Source organism: Amphibalanus amphitrite, unplaced genomic scaffold (genome assembly GCF_019059575.1).
Source record: "Amphibalanus amphitrite isolate SeventyFive unplaced genomic scaffold, NRLGWU_Aamphi_draft 000267F_arrow, whole genome shotgun sequence".
Taxonomy (NCBI): Eukaryota; Metazoa; Arthropoda; class Thecostraca; order Balanomorpha; family Balanidae; genus Amphibalanus; species Amphibalanus amphitrite.
Window position 1 is genome coordinate 644780 of NW_024881762.1, and position 15339 is coordinate 660118.

Below are 15339 nucleotides of genomic sequence, written 5' to 3' on the forward strand. Positions count from 1 at the left end.
CACGGGTCAGACGGGTCATGGACGGGTGCAAAGGTTACCAGAGACACGACATGCTACGAACACAGCTAGGCAATGAAATGACCATTGGGAAATCGACAGCATAACGAAATGATAATCGCACTTTATGTAGAGTCGCATTGTTACATCGTAATCGCAATGAATGTACGCAATAGTGAACGCACGGAATGATGAAGTGAATATGAAGCAATTGTCAAGCTTTCGTCTCGTTAAGTTGATGAACTGCCTACATCTACACACCTGTACTGTGATTGTCGACGGGACACGTCATGTGGGGGCTCCGAAAAGGTAAAACTTTAACAAATACTGCTATGACGCGACTACACGCATGTATCTTATACAGGCACGGAAGACTAGCTAAAAAAGAAAAACGAATCATCAATTTTACTCATCTAAAAATGTTAATTCTACTGATATCACCCAACACATAGCCTTCCTTGATCGCGGACGACTGGGACTAGTTACACGTGAACTCCCATGGGACAGACACTGGACAGCTAGCTCTACCACAGCCCGGCCCTGCTGGACTCCGCGTGGGCGAGGGACTCGTGCACCGAGATGTCCCTGCCCGGTCGGGTCACTCCCACCGTGAGTCCCGAGGGACGGGCCGGTGTCAGATAGGAATGTATCCGGAAAGATCGGTGATGAGCCGAGTTCAGGATTCGACCGACCAGGACTGGAGTGGGAGGATAACGAAGGGAGCGGAAATGGGCAGACCATGTGGCCGTCGGGAGACCTTCAGCGGCGGGGCTGGTGCTCGTCTGAGCGATATTGTTCTGTGGCGGTCGTCACAACTGTCAAAACGTCACGACGGGGTGGCCGCCGGAAGTGACTAGGTTCCGGTGCGACCTGTGCCCGTCCGACGCATCGGCTATGACCCCCCTGTGAAGGACAAGCAGTTCCCACCAGCCCACCATCCGGTCTGTGTAAAGCCACATGGTTCGAACAGAACCACATGGTTTGGCCAGTCACCATCACTGGCCAAAGGTCACACCCAGGAGCCGGCGGTGGCCGATTCAGGCCCTTTCCATTCACCAGGCAGGCGAAGACCAAGGCGAGGACATAATGACCTCTAGACCTCCAGACGTCTATGACTGATGGTTTTTCCACTCAAACAGCACTCAACGGCTTAAACAGACGTCGCCAAGTCGCTGGACTTCCCTTCGCAGAAGCGCACTGGCGAGGATTGAACGCTCGACCAACAGGCGCCAAAAGCCAGTCATGGTGCATGGTTCTGCAAGATTAGGTATACGTCCTACTTTTCACCCGCCAGAGCCCACGCTGGCGTCATCTGATATTTCCAATGTCGAATGAATGCGTGATATTTAGTTATCTGCCATATGTAGGCCAAGGGCTGGATGATATTTTAATTTACGCAGTAAGACCTGCAGGTGAACTTTGTTTTAATAAGAAGATAAGCTCCAGACTTCAAGACCATGGAGTGTATCGGCGTAATTATCCACATAATTATTGTACCTACAAAAGGTCATAGAGAACACCTGCTCACGATACTAACCAGACCATGGCATAATTTATATCATTAGCGTCTTTGACTCGACCAAAAGGTCACCCATCACACATGTGTGGGAGACTATATGAACCAAGCCAGATCAGGTGCCACGGCGAATGTTTTAGTGTCCTGGGGGACATGTCTGACCCCCATTCACTGGCGTACCCTGCAGAGACATGACCCCCGACCGTTGACACTTCTAACCATGTGACCTTCGCCATTCAAACCGAACAGCATATTTGCGCACTGACGCATGGTGTGCGACTAAACACACCGACCGTCCCGGTCCCCCGGGATCATTGCGGGGCCGAGTCCTGGGGCCGCTCCGTCCCCGCGGCCGGCCTGGACGGAAAGTTCCCAGGGAGCACCGGCCACTGCACAGGGAGCGTGGATAGCGCTCACGTGGACTCAGCCATCCTCACACTACTACACCACCTGACTGAGCCCAACACTGACCAGATGGCAGTAACACGGTACATAGTGGTGGTCGGACCGCGCTGGCCTTGCAAAGAGTAGGAACTGGTAAACAGACGAGCGTCTGGGGACGAACCGGCTGCGCAGTAGCACGGTGCTTCGAAAATTACAGGCAGTTCATGGTTACGACCTCCCCATGGAAATGGTAATATTTTGGCATACGAAGCAAAAAGAAACATGTTTTGTTTATAAAACAATCCGTTAACTTTACATTCCATGATTGGTTTTATCTCAAGGAAGTGGACATCCAAAGCAGTTAGTCGTTATGAGATAAAATCGCTGACCTAATCCAAACAATCTACCCTAATGTTGACCCTCCGTGGTTTTGTAACATCGTCATTCGTCAGTCATGTCAGCACACGACGCAGGAAGGTGTCGCAAGTGCGGGTGGCAGCTGGCCGGGAGGGCGTTACCCATCCCCTGACTCCTGTTTTGGCCCTGAGTAAACCCAGCAGTGCAGTACCCCCGGCGGTGGGCACAGCCGCCCACTGGAGTCCGGTCACTACAGTAAACACGGCCCCCATGTGACCGCCCCGTGAACGTGACCGGCGGACACGGGTTGGTGCCGACCAGAGTCGGACACCCCACCGACACCCCCGCCGGTGGGGAGAAATGATATACACAACCGGCCCAGTGCAGGACACGCTGGCTGCCAACAATACACAGACACCCGAGCGGCGCCGTTATACAATGGGTGCAACTGCAATATACATCATTATATAAAGAATGTGAGCAATCCCGAGCGGGTGATTTTTATGCAAGGGTTTGGTGTCATATTTTCGCTGTTTGATTTCAGCGCGATCCGTGATTAATGTGTGAACTAAGGTGGAGATAATGCGTAAAGAGTGCGAAAACCACCGAGTTTCTGCCGGCCATTCTCAAAAAGAATAGAGAAGAGAAACAAGGTATCTTTTCATTATTGCGCACAAAATCAAAAGCGCTTTGAAGTAGCAAAATCTGTTTTATGGATCTATTATTTCATTGTTCACAATCTCTGACAAACCGCTTCGATAAAACTGAAATTCACAAAAAATAGATTATGGTTTGTCCAACCATCGGTGATTATTTTCACAGCCAGACCGTTATTAACCAGTGTCAAGATGTCACTCGTCGACATTCAAATTTTCAAAAACAAACATTAGCACCCGTGCACTGCAAATTCAAATCCCAGTATAAACATCGACCAGACAAATGCCAACGCGCAGTTAAATCTCTCATGTCTGGATTCAAAACCAGTTCCATGCGGTGCTGGATTTTATCACAATACAAAAATGATTTGACAGGTTAAAGGGACCCTCCCACCTTCAAAAATGTTAATGAATTGGCATGAAAGTGATGTCGCTCGGTTCAGAAAGAGCGAAAACGAATATCTACCAAATTTCATCGAAAAATATTCACCGGTTTTCAAGATATTAGACTTTTACTAATGTTTACTTTTTGGGATCTCCGCTGTTCCTAGCGACTTTATTTGAAAGTGCGGCATTTGTTGCGCGCAAAGCAGCATATACCACCGCGTGCTACCAAACGTTTTAGTAAAAGATTTAAAAATCGTTAGATCTCCGCTGACGTCACAAATTCTAAGGGGGCACACCAATGCATTAGCCCCTTAGAATCCGAAAACTGCAAGTTTGAAATTCTATATCTCCGAATTAAAGCATTTTTCGATGTTGTGAGTGCCCAAACCGGTATTTTCAGGCCATGGCCACCAATTTGGCTATCTCAACTCAAAACTAATGTTAAGGTGGGATGGTCACTTTAATACAAGTAAAACAGAGTCAGCCTTTGACGCATCAACATATATCCTATCGCGCCACCAGCGTCCAGCTAAGCGGCGCTCTCCGGACTCCGGAGGGACAGTTTCAGTTTCAATTTCAGCGGCACTGCAGAGCCACCCGGTTCCTGGAACCGACCAGACCCGCCGCCATCGGTTCACCGAAACCCGTCCGACCGACCGACCGCGGTACAGGCACCGACCGGGGCGGGCGCTGCCGGGAAGGTAGGTACATACACGTGGCTCATAATGCTGTAGAAATGATGATCGGTGATTTCCAAATATACTATGATCCAGAAACCTTGGCTTTAATTGATGTGTTCATTCAATGGAGAAGATAAAACCGTTGACCCATCGGCCCTTTTGACATTTATCCGTCTTACACTAGCTTTACAAAAAAAAACACATTATCATATAACAGGATTATTAAACACATTCTTATTCTTATATAGTTCGGCTGAAAGCTCACAAAGGACGCATAAGACTTGTGCTATTGACTTTAATGACACCTAATCAGATAATCCAATCGATGATGTTGGTAGCCAACAATAGCTCATCAATTCGGAGAGCTTGCGTAGGCAACATTCTTAAAACTGATTAATTGACTAGTGAAACACTCTTGTATGCCCTTAATTAATTCAGATTTATACCAAATAGAATATTTCTGTACTTTTTAATTTGAACCGTTATGTTCTAGGAGCATTTGTTCTTGAAGCTTATTCAGATGATGATAAATTGGGCTATTATAAAGCGCATTAGCTTCGCCGGGCACAATATCCCTGCAGATAACGAACAACGTGTTCAGCTCGCGGCAGCCCCGCCCTTGCTGTATGTCACATTAATGCTAGTGCAATTACATATTTCACCGTGACAGGTTCATCAATTCGATAATTCCGGCGAGACCCAGGACATCGCCCGTCAACATTGCCAGGACGACCGGGAGCCAGCGAGAGGACAGCGGCCCGGGCACTGCAAGAACTCCGTCCAAGAGAGGACGATTTAGGGGAGGGGAGAAGCTCCCCGCCACACATCTCGCCTCACCGGGCCGAAGATGGCTTTGAGCAGCAGCATGATGTCCTGTGCGCGCGGTGACAGCGGCGACGCGGTTCCAGTAGCAGTGCTCGGACACAGCACGGGAACGCTTGGCACTGACGAATCCGTCCTGCGGACCTGCGACCGACCGACCGACGAACCGACCGACTGACTGACTGACGAACGAACTGACCGACCGGCGGGCGCAGCCACCGCCAGTGTCGCACTGAATGGGTGCCGCGAGTCTCGCGGAGATTTGAGCCGACCGGCCGGCCGGCGGAGCGTCACTCGTGTTTACCCGGTGCCGGACCGGGGCGGGGCCTAACGTCAGCCCGCCGGGACACATCTGTAAACTTACATCAGAGCGAGACAGCGCGAGGTCACCGATGGACCTGGACCGCCCGCGCCCGGTTACCGCCGCACACGCACAGCCAGAGGGGACGATCGACGGAAACCAGAGACTGACGGCGACGTCATCGAGTCGTCAGCGTCATCATCACCGCCGTCAGCCGCGTCATTCTGACCCCGATGACGACCCAGCAGCAGCTGACCAAGAACACAGCCGGCTGCCGAGCGATACAAACTAGGAGTGAGCTCGAGACAGGCAGGGCCATTCCGGACGTCACCAGATACTGAGTGCGTCATCCTGCGATTAGCGGTGACCTGAAATGCCCAATGCGGGCAGCGGCCAGTCCAAATGTGATTGATTATAGACCAGTGATATTAACCTTCCAGGCGGTGGGGGGGGGGCAATTTTTTGCCCCCCCTTTAGTTTTTTCGATATATCTCGAGAACCGCTGCGCCGATCGTCACCAAACTTTCAGTACCCTCCCGGGAGCAGCTAGCGCACATGGTGACCAAAAATTTTTCCAATGGCTATGATAGGTTGGCCGCTAATGACGTCAGAGTGACGTCATTTTTGCCATTTTCGACCCAAAAAAAGGTTTCGCGGGAAGAGCTGTCAGGCCTACAGCTTTAGAGATACTTTTTTTTCATATTCGCTGAAGTTTATTGAACACGGCACACTTCACAGCTTATTGTACAGACAACAATCACCAAACACAAATCGCAGACACAAACTGCAACAGCGTGCAGCAATACCGCTTATTTCTGGCCGGGGTTGAGATCGTCAGCATATGCATAGCAGGACGCACAGCATGCACAACATAGTATACTCGATTGTCGAAGACAGTGAGCGGGCGCCACTCCTTCCGTTTCGATTGTTCGTTGGCGTAACGAATCACGGGCCGCGGGCCCCCGCCCGCACCCCCGGAAAATCATTTTTCCCGGGGGTGCCCCCTAACCACCGCCCGGGCGAGGGGAGCGCCGACCCGACCCGACACTCGACAGGCCGGCGCCCCGCCCGCCCGGGCGGCCGACCGGTCCCTTTCAATTGGGACCGGTACCCAGGTTGGCCCGGATGGGTCATAGGGGCGGGGGCCCAATGCTCGGCAAAACTCAGGGCTCCGCCACAGGCCGGCGTTTAAACACAGTAACATTCAACAATCTTCCGTTCAAACACAACAAACAGTAACCTAGGTGAGCAAAGAGCAACCAAACAAACAAGTAATTAAACAGACAACATAAACTACACTGTTAAAGAAACGGAATGATTGCATTTATGTATGTGTAGGCATTTCTGTTTGTACTGGGTTGTGTTTGTGACTGTGTGCGTACATGCATGTGTCGGTGTGCTTGTGCAATGTGTTTGTATCAGTTTAGGTGCTTGTGCATGTGTGTGTGCGTGTGGGTGTGCGTGTGCGTGTGTGTGTGGTGTGTGTGTGTGTGTATGTGTGTGTGTGTGGGGGGGGGGGTGTAGGTGTGTGTGCGCGTGTGTGTGTGTGTGTTTTTTTTTAATTATATTTGGTGAATTGACACGTTTCCGAGTCGCCCACCCGGGGGCGGAGCGGACGCTAACAATCTTGTAAGATTGCCCCACTTCTGGTGGAAGAGATCGAGTTTGTCGCTTGTTTTTGCAATGTGTTGTTCTTTTTGCAGTTCAATCTTTATCATTTGCAACACGACCATCGTTGATGGCATAGAAGACCTGAGACGTGATTTGTGAATGTGATCTTTAATAAGCGTGAATAAAAGCATGGCTATTTTTGATAAGTCTTTAAGAAAAAACCAGCTTACTTTGTTCACGATTATATCTATTCCGTATTCCTGTTTCAGGTGGGATAATACTTCTTTAATTAATATTTGAGTCTTGGGACACTGCCAAAATAAATGAAGGATAGTTTCCGATGTTTCGCTACAGAAGGAGCATGCATTATTGTTTACATAGTTTATATTGTGCAGAAACTTATTTGTGGCGTATATTCTGCTTATTATTCTATAATGAAGAAATATAAAATATGTATATGATGTTGCCTTCGATATTTGTTCCACTGTGCCTTCAACAAACTCGCCAATATCTGTAGTCCACTTTGCTTTAAGACGTAGATTGGACTCTTTGTTAGAATTCCGCATACTTCCAACAAATGCTCGATATGCTAATTGGGGAAAATTGCTGGTATTCAATACCTGGTTAATTTTGTATGGGATGTTTGGTTTTATTATCAACGATTTGTCTATTTCTTTTCGAATTTCTTTTGGTAAGCTTCGAACAAGGGATGCGTAACATAAAAAGTTCATACGTATGCCGTAGGTTCTTTCAACATCTTGTCTTGAAAGAATTAATCCAGTACGTAGGTTATATAGATCTCCTATAAACCACAGGCCTTTATCATTCCATTTCTTTATAATAGTTGTTCCGTACTTTGTCCAATTTGAGAACCAAATGTTTTCCGAAGCAAGTTCCTCTATTGATGGATAATATTCTTGATTAAACTGAACCCATGCATCTATAAGGTTCAAATAAAATGGATTTGTTGTATTTCTTTTACATAGTTCTAACTTCTTATAACCATATGTTAACATGTTTTGTATATCTGGGAGTTCTGTTCTAGCAATAGTAGTCCAATCTGCACTGGAGATCCACATGCGCTTTAACCATGTTAATTTCATACTTTTAATGAATGATTGTAACTCAATCATGTTTAGTCCATCCTTGGAATAACTTTGTATTATTTTTGTACGCTTTACTTTATCATTCTTTCGTCCCCAAATGAACTCAAAAAATATTTTTTCTAGTTCTTTTATGCGTTGTTTTGAAGGATTAGGTAGTGCCATAAATAAATGAACAAGTTTCGAGAGCAATAAGGTTTTAAGTACGCATATTCTACCAATCGGTGTTAGGCTTCGCCTTTTCCATTGTTGTATCAATGACTTAATCATGGGCATCTTTAGCTGTATGTTGTTGTCTGTTACATTAGAAGCATCGTCGGTTATCTTAATTCCAAGTATTGTCATTTCTTTTACAGCTTTTAGTGGGCATTCAGGATATATTTCTTGATCTTTCAAAGAACCTATTTCCATAATGGAAGTTTTCTCAACATTTATTCTTAGGCCTGATTGGGAACCAAACTTAGTTAATTCTGTCAGGGAACCGGCAATCGATTTTTCTGATCCGTCTAAAAACAATATAGTATCATCCGCGTACTGACTTATCCGTATCTCGTTTCCCTTTATGATTATCCCTTGTAATTCCTTTGACTTTTTAATTTGTTCAGTTAGGATGGAAGCTGCCAAGTTGAACAGATATCCTGATGCAGGGTCCCCTTGCCTTATCCCTTTTTTTAGATGTATTTTTTTGCCTAGATGCCCGTTAAGTAGAATTCGTGAGTGATTGTTCTCGTTTAGATATAACGATTTGACGATGTATTTCATGTAAGGGCCAAAATTTAATTCGTTTAGTACCATCTCGAGGTACTTCCAATCTACTGATTCGAAGGCTCCTTCGAAGTCTGCGGCCAATATCACCCCAGGTTTCTTGTTAATTTTAGCCCAGTGTATCACGTCTAGCACGAGCCTAGTATTTTCTCCGATATATCGGCCTGACGTGTAAGCTGTTTGGGCTGGGCTGATTACTTTAGACATTATTGTTTTTAATCTATTTGCTACGGCTGTTGATATAATTTTATAGTCAGTGTTTAGTAGTGTAATAGGTCTCCAAGCCTTGGCTGAATGGAGTGGTTTTCCTTTTTTGGGGATTAACGTTATCATGCCTTCGCGATGTGTATTTAAACCCCGACCGTATTTTAGTGATTCTGTAAGTGCTCTGTGTAAAAATGGACCTATTTCGGCCCAAAAGCAGCGGAAAAAATTCGACAGGGAATCCGTTTGAGCCTGGCGTTTTCCCCTTTTTCATTGAGCGTAGCGCGTCTGTAAGTTCAGACATCTGAATGTCAGCTTCTAACGCCTCGTTATCCATATTGTTTAGTTTATCTCTAATATTACTGGATATAAATGTTTTATTTGGGTTTATTTCGCTATTTGTACTGTATTTTTGTTCAAACATGTTTGAAAAGTTCTCTAAAATTTCTTTTGCATCTGTGATATTTCTCTCACCGACCTGAATGTATTGTATATTTTTTCTATCCGCATTTCTTTTTTCTAAAGAGAGAAAGTATTTTGAATTCCTTTCTCCTTTCTCGTGCCAGGATACTCTTGATCTGACGATGAGTCCGTCTATAAGTGGACGCCTTAGTTCCTCTAATTCATTCTTTAGTATGTCTAACTGAACAGAGTCGTTTGCCTGGCCAGAACTAGTTAACTTTTCTTCTGCGATCATTATTTTTCTCTCTAAACTTTTCTCTCTCTGCCTCGTGTGTCTTGCTTTTTGTTTTGAAAACTGCACGGTTTCTCCTCGTAACATCATAAGCAATGTTTCATAAAATAAGCAATCGCTTATAGTAAGCTGAATTTCTTGGTATTGTGTACTGTCACTGTAAAAAACCTCTTGATAGACGGGGACCGCATATTGTTTTAGCGTGTGGGTAATGCATGCTTTAATTCTTTTTACATATTCTTCATCCTTCAAATGTGCAGTGTTAAGCTTCCATATTCCATTACCCCTCTTGTTTTTGCTTTGAATTTCTAGAGTAATCATATTGTGATCGGTGCGATACCCAGGAATGATGTCAATCGAGTTCAATGAGGTTAATAAGCCTTCGGAAACAAAAAACATGTCAAGGCGTCCAGCTTTCAGTGGGCTTTTTCTGTACCATGTGTACTTTTTGTCCTCTGGATGTGCGTGCCGCCATGCATCAACAAGTCCGTGCTTATATGTGAGGTCTAAGAAGGTTCTTTTGGCTCGAACGTTATTTTCGCCAGCGTAATTATAAGAATCTACTTGAGGTGATATGACGAAGTTGAAGTCCCCACCCATAATAATATGTTGTGCATCAAAGCTTTAGAGATACATAAAAATGCTTCAGACATAAAAGGTGTAGAATCAAAAGGGCTACAAAACTGCTATTTCGGTTTTTCGATTTTTTTGGATTTTGACCCCCAAAAATCAAAAAATAGATTTTTCGAATATAATAGCCGAAAAATCCAAAAAGTTTTTTGAATTTCGAAAAAACCGGAATATATGTGATAGTCCCTACCGCCTTCTATCTACATATCAAATTTGAGATCGATACCTCTTTTTTTGGCCAAGTTATAGCGAAAAAACTGTTCAAAATTGATGACGTCAAATTTTCAAACTCAATTTTTAGCAATTCTAGACCTCGTAGCGCAAAACAAAGACCACCATTAGACTCCCCGTGACGAGCTGCATCGAATCGATACCCATTTTATGCAAAAATATCAACTTTGAAATTTGACCTTTTTTTACCTGACCTTGACCTGACCTCCACCAGAAAGTGACCTTAACCGTACCTGATGGTCTTATAACCAACACCATTGAGTTGGAAATGAAAAACTGGCCATAAAACATGCATCGCATAACCTTAGTAAAGTTGGGCTCATGTGGTGACCCTTGGTGACCTTTGGTGACCTGACCTGTGACCTGACCTGGTATGACTGGTGACCTCTAATAGCAACATATGTACTAGACAACTGACGCCTCATCGCTGATTTTCGACAAAATGCGTTTTACTCGGTGTTATAGCGCTTTCCCTAGAAGCCCCGTGAACGGTGAAACATTTTGTCTTTGACCTGACCTGTGACGTCATCGGTGACCCCGAGGTCAATGAAATTTGGTTTCCCTTGACAAATTTGACAGGGCTATCGAACGCCGTTTGAATTTTCGGGATCCGTCCAGTAGTTTCGGAGATACGGGGGGGCAAAAAATTGCCCCCCCCCACCGCGCGGAAGGTGGCTGGTAGGCCCACCGCCTGCCGGGTTAAAAAAGAAATTGATCATGAGTTGGAGTTCACTTCGGCGGTAGCTTTTACTAAAAATGCAAAGAAATCTGACATTAGTAATACCGTCAACTTTCCTATGCAAATAAAATTATTAGATTTATTGAGCGAGTTTTTCCGTACTAACCTACCGGTAAAGGTCTGCTGAGAGACCCTTGCCGGTGCCCCAGAGCCGCGCCGAACCAAAAGCAGTTCGTCGTTAATGTTGGACTCAAGAGGTCGTCAGCAAAGATCGTGCGTCAAACGCACTCATCACTCAAACGTCACTCATGAGTCAAAATGCGAATAAAATAGCACAACTACTGAAACTCCGAGACCGAAGTGAATCGAGTCACATACGCGACAGCTGAATCCATCATTACAGCCCAAACATGTTGAACTGCGTTTAAATATATTAAAACTGCTTTTCACCTGCCTTCGTGTTGGGGATACATAGAAAGATGGGAACTTCCAAAACTAAGGCCGCAGACATACCAGTTAGGAATACAAATTCACTTGGCATGTGGAATGGACAGCAAACTACTGAGAACCATCCTTGGGACGTCCCATGGCATAAATGAAACGCTCCACACCGTACGCAAATCGACCCGGAAAACCCACGTCAGGCTCTTCAAACACAGATGTTAGAGCTCTTGACAAGCCCATCACCATTCAGCAAGAGCGGCCCTCCACACGAATAACAAAACGCTCTTACAACTGCGGCCCACAACAAAGCGCGCGCGCATCTCGTCCCCAAAACGTCCCATCAATTCCACCAAATGCGCATCTCTGTCCTCCACTAATACAGCCGAAAGCAGCTGATGCTATCAGAGAAAGCCGCGCTCACAAAGTATGCCGGTGTGAGATAGCCTCCCACGGAGGTGCTCCCACGGGCGCATAGCCCAGCCGGTCATGGCCCAGTGGCACCAATAGGTCAGCTGATGAGCTGAGGAGGCAGACAGTCCGTCTCCGGCCGGGGCGGGGGCGGGGGCGGGGGCGGGGGCGAGCGAGGGCGAGGACGGTCGTTATAGCGGGACAGCACGGTCATCAGTCAGGGACCAGTCGCAGACCGTTGCCGGCCGTCACTGCAGGGAGTTGTGTTGAGACCGGTACAGTCCGGACCTGACCGGCAGTATCAGCATCACAGAGGACAGGGACGGGGCGCGGAGTTCAGCCGTGACAAAGTGCCGGGCAGTTGGACTGACGTCACAGAGGGCGAGCTTGGTAACGCGCCGGCAGACCGCGCGGGGCCGCCTCCGAGGGCAATCTGCTGCCGGGCAGGAAGGCAGCTGGTCCATCCGAGAACGCTCCCCTGGCGGGGAGGCCGGGAGGCAGTTGGTAGAGAGTCACGTCTCGCTGGGCAAGACCAGATAGAAGAAGACAGATGCAGAAAGTACAATCTGATCTAGCGAGACGCTAAAACGAAGCGGCGAGGATCTCCTGTCTGGCCTGTTCCTGCTTTCTCATCATTGGGTGGTCAAGCTATAGCTTACGATTGAGAGCAGCGATGACCACCGCAGACAGTTCGTTCTCCTTAGAATAAGATGGTGGGTCATGTCCACCTGTCCAGCGACAGTCGACATCAGCAACGCCCTTCGATAGGAAATCGAACCGGGTCGGGGGACTGACCGGAGAAGAGCGCGCGCGCGCGCGCGCGAGAGAGAGAGAGAGAGAGAGAGAGAGAGAGAGAGAGAGAGAGAGAGAGAGAGAGAGAGAGAGAGAGAGAGAGCTCACAGGATGTGGTTTGGAGGCGGATACCGATGTGCTGATATCAGAGGCAGACTTGTAAGCGATTCAACTCTGATTGAATCGATTCTCATGAATCGCTTGAAAATGCCGACTCACTGTGATTGAGTCGGTTGAATCACCTCTTGTCACCATATGAATCCTGATTGAATCGGTCACACATGGCAACTGCAAGTGATTGAATCGGCAACTCATCGATTCAAGTTGATTCAATTAACAAAATGATTCAATCACCATGTGTTGGAAATTGAAGTTATGACCATATTTAGTACTATATTATGTGGAAATATATGTGGCATTTGCATCATAGTCACACACAATGCACTGCAAAATTTTTAGGTATTTTGTCAGTATTATAAATGAGCATAGCTATCAGTATTGAAAAAAAAACATAAAAATGTTGTTTTAAGTTTTTAATCAAACTGTAAACACAAAATTATACATAAATGTCAATGCATGGAGATGAAAAAATGAATGTAAAGTTTCTTTCCAGTGCCCTAAAATCATTATAGTAATCAAGTTAACAGTAGCAGTAAGCAGGCGCACATTGCTCAACACCTCATGCTCATTATAGATTTCAGTGCTCAACACACATGTTTTAGATACCATGCTAATCTTTATATTTTCAATACCCTGTTTCATCAGGACATTTGTGAGCAAGCATAGATTTAGTACTTTTCTATGTTTTTTGGTATTTTCCTAGTGTATTTGGTTGATATCTGTTTGGTATCAGTTTCCAAAAATGTCTTAAATTGATATCACATATGTATATATTTTATATAACATCTTGATTGAATCGCGTTGTGTCAAATCATGAGTTGAGTCATTCCCTGAATCACTGATAATGGGATGAGTCGTGATTGAGTTGAATCACAAGGTCCATGAGTCGTGATTGAATCGCTTGGAAAATCAGACTGTTTGATTGAGTTATGATTGAATCGGTCATTTCATCAAGTGAGTCGTGATTGAATTGATTGAAATTTTTTGAATCGTTTACAAGCCTGATCAGAGGAGCTGAACACAAAGCGGACGCAGCTGTGGGCCGGACCGACACGTGGTCACGTAGTGTCGCAGGTCACGTAGTGTGCGTGGAGCGGATATGCGTGCCGACATGTGTTCATCGCGGGAGGATGCTGTGAGGATGGGCCGGGAGAGGCGAGAACGACCCAAGACGGGTCAAGACGTTAGAATGGCTAGGCACAGCCTTGAGCCGTCAAAGTCACTGTTGTGGGGTGACAGCTGTCGACAGGTCTCCTGTCACCGACATCGTCTGGAGCTCCACCCTGAGAAGGGCTGCGATCATCCCGTCTATCCGAGCCGAGTACTGGACGCTACCATCTCAGGGTCAGCCACCTTGCCAAATAGCCCGAGCCCTGATCAGCTAGGAAGATCAGGCTGTGGATTACGGTATTAGACCTCTGCCTACCCCAAACCCTCCAAATGTCGTCCGAGAGGCTGACTCATCTCTCTCAGTTGAGACACTGCCCGCTGACACAGTCGGTCCCATAAATAGTGGTCCCTGCGCCGTCCGTGGCGGGTGTCACAGCGCACCCTGTGCTGACGTCACGCGGCAGGCCGGCCACATGACCCAAATCGGCCGGGCTCGGCCGGGCCAGCCTCCGCTGCCGCCGCCGCCGCCGCTGCGTCTGTCTCCGTCCGTCCGTCCGGTGGTCACTCTCCGGAGCCTCTGGTGGGCCGGCCAGCACCTTGGAGTGGTCCAGCTGGGCCGAGAAGAGCAGCCATTTCCGACAGACCATTCACCATTTCCGCCCGTCTGGTTAGCATCGCACGCAGTCGGGTGGGCAGCCGAATGGTGTCACACCCACCAGTTTTAAAATTATTTCATTCTCTGTCCTGAATTTAGCTTTCAAAAACCTACAAAACGTTTACATCCATCCTCGCTCCCATATCTTTCTCCTTCACCTCCATTCCTTCTTTCTATTCTTCTCTCCGTCTCCCGTCAGGGGCGGGCGGAGTGATCAGCCCCCCCCCCCCCCCCGTTTTAACCCTGGCCGGCGCCGCGGTACCTTCTGTCGGCGGCGGCACCGTGTTACTCGGAGGAGCGGCGCCCCTGTCCGCCCTCTGTCCGCCCACCGCACACCCACGGCGCACACCGGGCCGACAGTCTCTCCAGCCGACTCTCCACTCAGCTACCTTGCAGACGGCAGAGAGGCAGAGAGAGCGCCAAGGCCCTCAGAAGCCCTCAGGAAGCTGTGACTGCAACTCAGCAGTAAACCCGAACGGTAGCACATCGCTTCAATGGCTAATGAGCGCCCGACTAATTGACGTGCAACTCAGTCGTGCATACGTGACGATCGGTCACGAGCACTTTAAGGTCAAACACAGTCATCCACTTGAATCTGAGCCATACAGCGCATGTCTTATATCCATACATGGCGAGATTTTGAAAATTGTATATAGCACTGGTGTGTTCATATGATAAACTATGACGTCGGTCGGCCGTTGCGTGTTCCGGTGCATGGGCTCCGAGTCCGTTGGCTGTTGGCTGTTGGCCGTGAGAAATCCCGTATCGCGGACTCAGCTTGTTTTCAGCACTG

The 15339-nt window shown here is 47.2% G+C and overlaps 1 protein-coding gene across 2 annotated transcripts in view; it reads right to left on the reverse strand.

The window, feature by feature from the left end:
• The window catches only part of LOC122386933 (serine/threonine-protein phosphatase 2A regulatory subunit B'' subunit beta-like), a 93893-nt gene that overhangs the window by 20326 nt on the left and 58228 nt on the right, over positions 1-15339 (reverse strand). The gene's annotated exons all lie outside the window — the stretch shown is intronic.